We start from the raw sequence: 9,656 nt of genomic DNA on the forward strand, positions 1-9,656 counted from the left end.
CAGACACACTCAAACTAATAGAAGAAAAACTAGGGAAGCATCTGGAACACATAGGCACTGGAAAAAATTTCCTGAACAAAACACCAATGGCTTATGCTCTAAGATCAAGAATAGACAAATGGGATCTCATAAAACTGCAAAGCTTCTGTAAGGCAAAGGACACTGTGGTTAGGACAAAATGGCAACCAACAGATTAGGAAAAGATCTTTACCAATCCTACAACAGATAGAGGCCTTATATCCAAAATATACAAAGAACTCAAGAAGTTAGACCGCAGGGAAACAAATAACCCTATTAAAAAATGGGGTTCAGAGCTAAACAAAGAATTCACAGCTGAGGAATGCCGAATGGCTGAGAAACACCTAAAGAAATGTTCAACATCTTTAGTCATAAGGGAAATGCAAATCAAAACAACCCTGAGATTTCACCTCACACCAGTGAGAATGGCTAAGATCAAAAACTCAGATGACAGCAGATGCTGGCGAGGATGTGGAGAAAGAGGAACACTCCTCCATTGTTGGTGGGATTGCAGACTGGTACAACCATTCTGGAAATCAGTCTGGAGGTTCCTCAGAAAATTGGACATTGAACTGCCTGAGGATCCAGCTATACCTCTCTTGGGCATATACCCAAAAGATGCCTCAACATATAAAAGAGACACCTGCTCCACTATGTTCATCGCAGCCTTATTTATAATAGCCAGAAAATGGAAAGAACCCAGATGCCCTTCAACAGAGGAATGGATACAGAAACTGTGGTACATCTACACAATGGAATATTACTCAGCTATCAAAAACAACGAGTTTATGAAATTCGTAGGCAAATGGTTGTAACTGGAAAATATCATCCTGAGTGAGCTAACCCAATCACAGAAAGACATACATGGTATGCACTCATTGATAAGTGGCTATTAGCCCAAATGCGTGAATTACCCTAGATCCCTAGAACAAACGAAACTCAAGACGGATGATCAAAATGTGAATGCTTCACTCCTTCTTTAAATGAGGAAAAAGAATACCCTTGGCAGGGAAGGGAGAGGCAAAGATTAAAACAGAGACTGAAGGAACACCCATTCAGAGCCTGCCCCACATGTGGCCCATACATATACAGCCACCCAATTAGACAAGATGGATGAAGCAAAGAAGTGCAGACCGACAGGAGCCGGATGTAGATCACTCCTGAGAGACACAGCCAGAATACAGCAAATACAGAGGCGAATGCCAGCAGCAAACCACTGAACTGAGAATAGGTCCCCTGTTGAAGGAATCAGAGAAAGAACTGGAAGAGCCTGAAGGGGCTCGAGACCCCAAAAGTACAACAATGCCAAGCAACCAGAGCTTCCAGGGACTAAGCCACTACCTAAAGACTATACATGGACTGACCCTGGACTCTGACCCCATATGTAGCAATGAATATCCTAGTAAGAGCACCAGTGGAAGGGGAAGCCCTGGGTCCTGCTAAGACTGAACCCCCAGTGAACTAGTCTATGGGGGGAGGGCGGCAATGGGGGGAGGGTTGGGAGGGGAACACCCATAAGGAAGGGGAGGGGGGAGGGGGATGTTTGCCCGGAAACCGGGAAAGGGAATAACATTCGAAATGTATATAAGAAATACTCAAGTTAATAAAAAAAAATACTTTCAATAAAATCCTAGGGTAAATTCCCAAATCTAGGGAAAGAGATAGCTATAAAATACACATAAGGGTATCAGAAAACTAAAAAAGACCAGATGAGAAAATCATAATGTCATAGTATAATTAAAATAATATATAGAACAAAGAAGGGATGTGGAAATCTGCAGCAAGAGCCAAGTTACATACAAAACAGGTCCATGAGATTAACTGCCCATTTTTCATTAGAATTATTAAAAGCCTTAAGTGTTTGGAAATAAGTACTTTAAATTCCAAAGGACCACAGTTACTATCTCATCCTAACATGCTCAGAAAAAACTATCTATTAAAACTGAATTAGAAAGGTGAATTTTCCATGACAAAAGCAATTGAGGCAGTCTATGACTACAAAACTAGCCCTACAGAAGATACTGGATATTTCAGATGTAAGAGAAAGATAAACATATGCAAGAGTCTTTAATATGAGCAGAAAATGAGCAAGTCCAAGGCAACTTTTGGACAGAAATAACTGCAAAATACAGAAGCAACAGAATAAATATACAGTTTTCAATAAAAATTTTGAATATTAGTGGTCTCAGTCTCCTTATAAAAAGGCTTAGACATTTTGATTATAAAATAAGAAGCAGTTCTCTGCTCCCAAACCCCGTGGGAGAGAGACCTCACCGCCTGGTCAGGTGGGCACTCCTGAGGCTGCAGAGCAGAAGAGACCACCAACACTGCCCACCCCTGCCCACATCCCTGGCCCAAGAGGAAACTGTATACGGCCTCTGGGTTCCCGAGGGGGAGGGCCCAGGAGTGGCAGAACCCCTGCGACTGAGACAACTCCGGAACCTGAAGGAAACAGAAAGGATAAACAGTTCTCTGCACCCAAATCCCGTGGGAGGGAGAGCTAAACCTACAGAGAGGCAGACACGCTTGGAAAACCAGAAGAGACTGCACTCTACACACATCTGAGACCCCAGAGGAAAACACCAAATGCCATCTGGAACCCTGGTGCACGGAGGCTCCCGGAAAGAGCAGTGCAGATCTTCCTGGTTGCTGCCACCACAGAGAGCTCGTAGGCAGCACCCCACGAGCAAACTTGAGCCTTGGGACCACAGGTAAGACCAACCTTTCTGCTGCAAGAGACCTGCCAGGTGAACACCAGACACAGGCCCACAGGAACAGCTGAAGACCTGTAGATAGGAAAAACTACACACATGAAAGCAGAACACTCTGTCCCTATAACTGGCTGAAAGCAAACAGTAAAACAGGTCTACAGCACTCCTGAACACAAAGGCTTATAGGAAAGTATAGCCACTGTCCGAAATAGCAGAACAAACTATCACTAGAGATAATCTGATGGCGAGAGGCAAGCGCAGGAACCCAAGCAACAGAAACCAAGACTACCTGGCATCATCGGAGCCCAATTCTCCCACCACAGCAAACACGGAATATCCAAACACACCAGAAAAGCAAGATCTAGTTTCAAAATCATATGTGATCATGATGCTGGAGGACTTCAAGAAAGACGTGAAGAACTCCCTTACAGAACAAGTAGAAGCCTACAGAGAGGAATCGCAAAAATCCCTGAAAGAATTCCAGGAAATCATAATTAAACAAGTAGAAGACAATAGAGAGGAGACACAAAAATCCCTGAAAGAATTCCAGGAAAACACAATCAAACAGTTGAAGGAATTAAAAATGGAAATAGAAGCAATCAAGAAAGAAAACATAGAAACAACCCTGGATATAGAAAACCAAAAGAAGAGACAAGGAGCTGTAGATACGAACTTCACCAACAGAATACAAGAGATGGAAGAGAGAATCTCAGGAGCAGAAGATTCCACAGAAATCATTGACTCAACTGTCAAAGATAATGTAAAGCAGAAAAAACTACTGGTCCAAAACATACAGGAAATCCAGGACTCAATGAGAAGATCAAACCTAAGGATAATAGGTATAGAAGAGAGTGAAGACTCCCAGCTCAAAGGACCAGTAAATATCTTCAACAAAATCATAGAAGAAAACTTCCCTAACCTAAAAAAAGAGATACCCATAGGCATACAAGAAGCCTACAGAACTCCAAATAGATTGGACCAGAAAAGAAACACCTCCCGTCACATAATAGTCCAAACACCAAACGCACAAAATAAAGAAAGAATATTAAAAGCAGTAAGAGAAAAAGGTCAAGTAACATATAAGGCAGACCTATCATAATTACACCAGACATTTCGCCAGAAACTATGAAGGCCAGAAGATCCTGGACTGATGTCATACAGACCCTAAGAGAACACAAATGCCAGCCCAGGTTACTGTATCCTGCAAATTCTCAATTAACATAGATGGAGAAACCAAGATATTCCATGACAAAACCAAATTTACACAATATCTTTCTACAAATCCAGCACTACAAAGGATAATAAATGGTAAAGCCCAACATAAGGAGGCAAGCTATACCCTAGAAGAAGCAAGAAACTAATCATCTTGGGAACAAAACAAAGAGAAGAAAAGCACACAAACATGACCTCACATCCAAATATGAATATAACAGGAAGCAATAATCACTATTCCTTAATATCTCTCAACATCAATGGCCTCAACTCCCCAATAAAAAGACATAGATTAACAAACTGGATACGCAACGAGGACCCTGCATTCTGCTGCCTACAGGAAACACACCTCAGAGACAAAGACAGACACTACCTCAGAGTGAAAGGCTGGAAAACAACTTTCCAAGCAAATGGTCAGAAGAAGCAAGCTGGAGTAGCCATTCTAATATCAAATAAAATGAATTTCCAACTAAAATTCATCAAAAAAGTTAAGGGAGGACACTTCATATTCATCAAAGGAAAAATCCACCAAGATGAACTCTCAATCCTAAATATCTATGCCCCAGATACAGGGGCACCTACATACGTAAAAGAAACCGTACTGAAGCTCAAAACACACATTGCACCTCACACAATGATAGTAGGAGACTTCAACACCCCACTCTCATCAATAGATAGATCATGGAAACAGAAATGAAACAGAGATGTAGACAGACTAAGAGAAGTCATGAGCCAAATGGACTTAACAGATATTTACAGAACATTCTATCCTAAAGCAAAAGGATATACCTTCTTCTCAGCTCCTCATGGTACTTTCTCCAAAGTTGACCGTATAATTGGTCAAAAAAAAAAGGCCTCGACAGGTACAGAAAGATAGAAATAATCCCATGCGTGCTATCAGACCACCACGGCCTAAAACTGGTCTTCAATATCAATAAGGGGAGAATGCCCACATATACGTGGAAATTGAACAGTGCTCTACTCAATGATAACCTGTGTCAATGAAGAAATAAAGAATGAAATTAAAGACTTTTTAGAATTTAATGAAAATGAAGGTACAACATACCCAAACTTATGGGACACAATGAAAGCTGTGCTAAGAGCAAAACTCATAGCGCTGAGTGCCTACAGAAAGAAACAGGAAAGAGCATATGTCAGCCACTTGACAGCACACCTAAGATCTCTACAACAAAAAGAAGCAAATACACCCAGGAGGAGTAGAAGGCAGAAAATAATCAAACTCAGAGCTGAAATCAACCAAGTAGAAACAAAAAGGACCATAGAAAGAATCAACAGAACCAAAAGTTGGTTCTTTGTGAAAATCAACAAGATAGATAAAGCCTTAGCCAGACTAACGAGAGGACACAGAGAGTGTATCCAAATTAACAAAATCAGAAATGGAAAGGGAGACATAACTACAGATTCAGAGGAAATTCAAAAAATCATCAGATCTTACTATAAAAGCCTATATTCAACAAAACTTGAAAATCTTCAGGAAATGGACAATTTCTTAGACAGATACCAGGTACCGAAGTTAAATCAGGAACAGATAAGCCAGATAAACAACCCCATAACTCCTAAGGAAATAGAAGTAGTCATTAAAGGTCTCCCAACCAAAAGGAGCCCAGGTCCAGACGGGTTTAGTGCAGAATTCTATCAGACCTTCATAAAAGACCTCGTACCAATATTATCCAAACTATTCTACAAAATTGAAACAGATGGAGCACTACCGAATTCCTTCTATGAAGACACAATTACTCTTATACCTAAACCACACAAAGACCCAACAAAGAAAGAGAACTTCAGACCAATATCCCTTATGAATATCGACGCAAAAATACTCAATAAAATTCTGGCAAACCGAATCCAAGAGCACATCAAAACAATCATCCACCATGACCAAGTAGGCTTCATCCCAGGAAGGCAGGGATGGTTTTATATACGGAGAACCATCAACGTGATCCATTTTATAAACAAACTGAAAGAACAAAACCACATGATCATTACATTAGATGCTGAGAAAGCATTTGACAAAATTCAACACCCCTTCATGATAAAAGTCCTGGAAAGAATAGGAATTCAAGGCCCATACCTGAACATAGTAAAAGCCATATACAGCAAACCAGTTGCTAACATTAAACTAAATGGAGAGAAACTAGAAGCAATCCCACTACAATCAGGGACTAGACAAGGCTTCACACTCTCCCCCTCTTATTCAATATAGTTATTGAAGTTCTAACAGAGCAATCAGACAACAAATGGAGGTCAAGGGGATACAGATCGGAAAAGAAGAAGTCAAAATATCACTATTTGCAGATGATATGATAGTATATTTAAGTGATCCCAAAAGTTCCACCAGAGAACTACTAAAGCTGATAAACAACTTCAGCAAAGTGGCTGGGTATAAAATAACTCAAATAAATCAGTAGCCTTTCTCTACACAAAAGAGAAACAAGCCGAGAAAGAAATTAGGGAAACGACACCCTTCATAATAGACCCAAATAATATAAAGTACCTCGGTGTGACTTTAACCAAGTAAGTAAAAGATCTGTACAATAAGAACTTCAAGACTCTGAAGAAAGAAACTGAAGAAGACCTCAGAAGATGGAAAGATCTCCCATGCTCATGGACTGGCAGGATTAATATAGTAAAAATGGCAATTTTCCCAAAAGCGATCTACAGATTCAATGCAATCCCCATCAAAATACCAATCCAATTGTTCAAAGAGTTAGACAGAACAATTTGCAAATTAATCTGGAATAACAAAAAATCCAGGATAGCTAAAAATATCCTCAACAATAAAAGGACTTCAGGGGGAATCACTATCCCTGAACTCAAGCAGTATTACAGAGCAATAGTGATAAAAATTGCATGGTGTTGGTACAGAGACAGACAGATAGACCAATGGAACAGAATTGAAGACCCAGAAATGTACCCACACGCCTATGGGCACTTGATTTTTGACAAAGGAGCCAAAACCATCAAATGCAAAAAAGATAGCATTTTCAGCAAATGGTGCTGGTTCAACTGGAGGTCAACATGTAGCAGAATGCAGATCGATCCACGCTTATCACCCTGTACAAAGCTTAAGTCCAAGTGGATCAAGGACCTCTACATCAAACCTGATACACTTAAACTAATAGAAGAAAAACTAGGAAAGCATCTGGAACACATGGGCACTGGAAAAAATTTCCTGAACAAAACACCAATGGCTTATGCTCTAAGATCAAGAATCGAGAAATGGGATCTCATAAAACTGCAAAGCTTCTGTAAGGCAAAGGATACTGTGGTTAGGACAAAACAGCAACCAACAGATTAGGAAAAGATCTTTACCAATCCTACAACAGATAGAGGCCTTATATCCAAAATATACAAAGAACTCAAGAAGTTAGTCCACAGGGAGACAAATAACCTTATTAAAAATTGGGGTTCAGAGCTAAACAAAGAATTCACAAGTGAGGAATGCCAAAATGGCTGAGAAACCCCTAAAGAAATGTTCAACATCTTTAGTCATAAGGGAAATGCAAATCAACATAACCCTGAGATTTCACCTCACACCAGTGAGAATGGCTAAGATCAAAAACTCAGGTGACAACAAATGCTGGCGAGGATGGGGAGAAAGAGGAACACTCCTCCATTGTTGGTGGGGTTGCAGACTGGTACAACCATTCTGGAAATCAGTCTGGAGGTTCCTCAGAAAATTGGACATTGAATTGCCTGAGGATCCAGCTATACCTCTCTTGGGCATATACCCAAAAGATGCCCCAACATATAAAAAAGACACGTGCTCCACTATGTTCATCGCAGCCTTATTTATAATAGCCAGAAGCTGGAAAGAACCCAGATGCCCTTCAACAGAGGAATGGATACAGAAAATGTGGTACATCTCTACAGTGGAATATTACTCAGCTATCAAAAACAATGACTTTATGAAATTCATAGGCAAATGGTCGGAACTGGAAAATATCATCCTGAGTGAGGTTACCCAATCACAGAAAAACACACATGGTATGCACTCATTGATAAGTGGCTATTAGCCCAAATGCTTGAATTACCCTAGATGCCTAGAACAAATGAAACTCAAGACGGATGATCAAAATGTGAATGCTTCACTCCTTCTTTAAAAGGGGAACAAGAATACCCTTGGCAGGGAATAGAGACCAAAGATTAAAAGAGACACAGAAGGAACGCCCATTCAGAGCCTGCCCCACATGTGGCCCATGCATTTACAGCTATCCAATTAGACAAGATGGATGAAGCAAAGAAGTACAGGCCGACAGGAGACGGATGTAGATCTTTCCTGAGAGATACAGCCGGAATACAGCAAACACAGAGGCTTATGCCAGCAGCAAACCACTGATTTGAGTATAGGACCCCCGTTGAAGGAATCAGAGAAAGAACTGGAAGAGATTGAAGGGGCTCGAGACCCCATATGTAAAACAATGCCAAGCAACCAGAGCTTCCAGGGACTAAGCCACTACCTAAAGACTATACATGGACTGACCCTGGACTCTGACCTCATAGGTAGCAATGAATATCCTAATAAGAGCACCAGTGGAAGGGGAAGCCCTGGGTCCTGCTAAGACTGAACCCCCAGTGAACTAGATTGTTGGGGAGAGGGCGGCAAAGGGGGAGGATGGGGAGGGGAATACCCATAAAGATGGGGAGGGGGAGGGGGGAGGAGGGAGGGGGATGTTTGCCTGGAAACCGGGAAAGGGAATAACACTCAAAATGTATATAAGAAATACTCAAGTTAATAAAAAAAAGATTTAAAAAAATAAAATAAGAAGCATCTTTTCAGAAATAAACCTCTGATATAAACTCTGTCAGACAGGATAGCCAGCATCATGAGTTAAATGGATGATAAAGGATTTCCAAGAAAATAGCACAAATATAATTGGTTCTTGGTTTCAAATCACATTATGGGTTTATGAATATTCTCCTTCAAAAATAACTCTATTGTGTAATTATTTTACTGTTTTATTGTAGGAGATGAGAGGACACCAGTGTTATAGAGATGATGAAAAATAAATTTACCCAAATTATGTTTTGGTTGGTGGTTTAGTGTCTGGGAGCTTTGGGGGGTCTGGTTGGTTGAAATTGTTTATTGAAGCATGAATTTCTAGTACTTTTGAAAGCTACTACAATTGTTTAAGATAATTAAGAATGCATGTTAATTGTCAGCCAATCAAACTTCTGGGTTTTCTTATATACTAGTTTAGTTAATCATGTGTATATTCTAAGTTAGTCAAATAATAAACAGCTAGAGAAAAGCCTCCTTTGCTTATTCAAACATACTTAGATAGGTAGTCTTCAAAAACTTCAGAATATGACATTTAAGGATGTTTTATTAATTTAAGACCTTTTTTGACAATCAGAAATGCCATGTCCTGGGAGCACTCCTATTCTACTTCAAAAAAAGATGATAAACATCAAAGAACACTCTCATGGAGTTTGCTTCAAATGTGGAAGGTGCTACAGGACAAGACACTGCCTTTGCGTCAACTGCTGACAGCATGTTCTCCGCGCTGTGGACGAACAGGACAAGGAAAGTAAACTGCTGAACTCTGCCAGGACAAGGTAGTGAAGTCCTTCATAATTTCCATTTCACAGAAAAATTCGTTAGATATTTTGCTTCAGCATTGCAGAGGGATCTTTGATGACTGTCTAGGTGGCCATCAGTCTATCATTTTTGTAGTTTTGGAAGCTGCTTGC

This window comes from Rattus norvegicus, chromosome 6 (assembly GCF_036323735.1).
Source record: "Rattus norvegicus strain BN/NHsdMcwi chromosome 6, GRCr8, whole genome shotgun sequence".
Classification (NCBI taxonomy): Eukaryota; Metazoa; Chordata; class Mammalia; order Rodentia; family Muridae; genus Rattus; species Rattus norvegicus.